The following is a 652-nucleotide window of genomic DNA, read 5'->3' as shown; positions in this document are numbered from 1 at the left end:
TCGGTACACTGGCATCAAAACATTACGTTTTTGATATGAGCAACGAAACTTTTATAAACTGCATTTTACGACGTTTGTTGGTAGTGTTAAATCTGGTCTACATTCCCCAAGCAACTACTACCCCCGACACCTTTTGCCATGCGTAAGCAACTGCCTGACTAATATTAGCTTCAGCAGACTCGGTGATCAATTTGTTTTTCTTCGCTTTTTATTGATCCATGAGGCAACGGCCTTGCCGCAGTGGATACACCGGTTCCCGTCAGATCACCGAAGTTAAGCGCTGACGGGCGTGGTCGGCACTTGGATGGGTGACTATCCGGTTCGCCATGTGCTGTTGCCATTTTTCGGGGTGCACTCAGCCTCGTGATGCCAACTGAGGAGCTACTCGACCGAATAGTGGCGGCTCCAGTCAAAGAAAACCATCATAACGACCGGGAGAGCGGTGTGCTGACCACACGCCCCTCCTATCCACATCCTCAGCTGAGGATGACACGGCGGTCGGATGGTCCCGATGGGCCACTTGTGGCCTGAAGACGGAGTGCTTTTTTCATTGATACATGATCTTTTTCATCTACATCTACATACATACTCCGCAAACCACCGTACGGTGCGTGGCGAAGGGTAACTCGTACCACAACTAGCAACTTCTCTC

At 50.0% G+C, this 652-nt stretch overlaps 1 pseudogene; it reads left to right on the top strand.

Moving 5' to 3' along the window:
- Window positions 1-222: 222 nt before the first annotated feature.
- Window positions 223-340, top strand: LOC126427821 (5S ribosomal RNA; annotated as a pseudogene).
- The last annotated feature ends 312 nt before the right edge of the window (window positions 341-652 follow it).

The sequence above is a fragment of the Schistocerca serialis genome, chromosome 1, assembly GCF_023864345.2.
Source record: "Schistocerca serialis cubense isolate TAMUIC-IGC-003099 chromosome 1, iqSchSeri2.2, whole genome shotgun sequence".
In the NCBI taxonomy this organism is placed as follows: domain Eukaryota; kingdom Metazoa; phylum Arthropoda; class Insecta; order Orthoptera; family Acrididae; genus Schistocerca; species Schistocerca serialis.
Note: the sequence above shows the minus strand (reverse complement) of the source record. Positions and strands in the feature narration are given on the sequence as shown.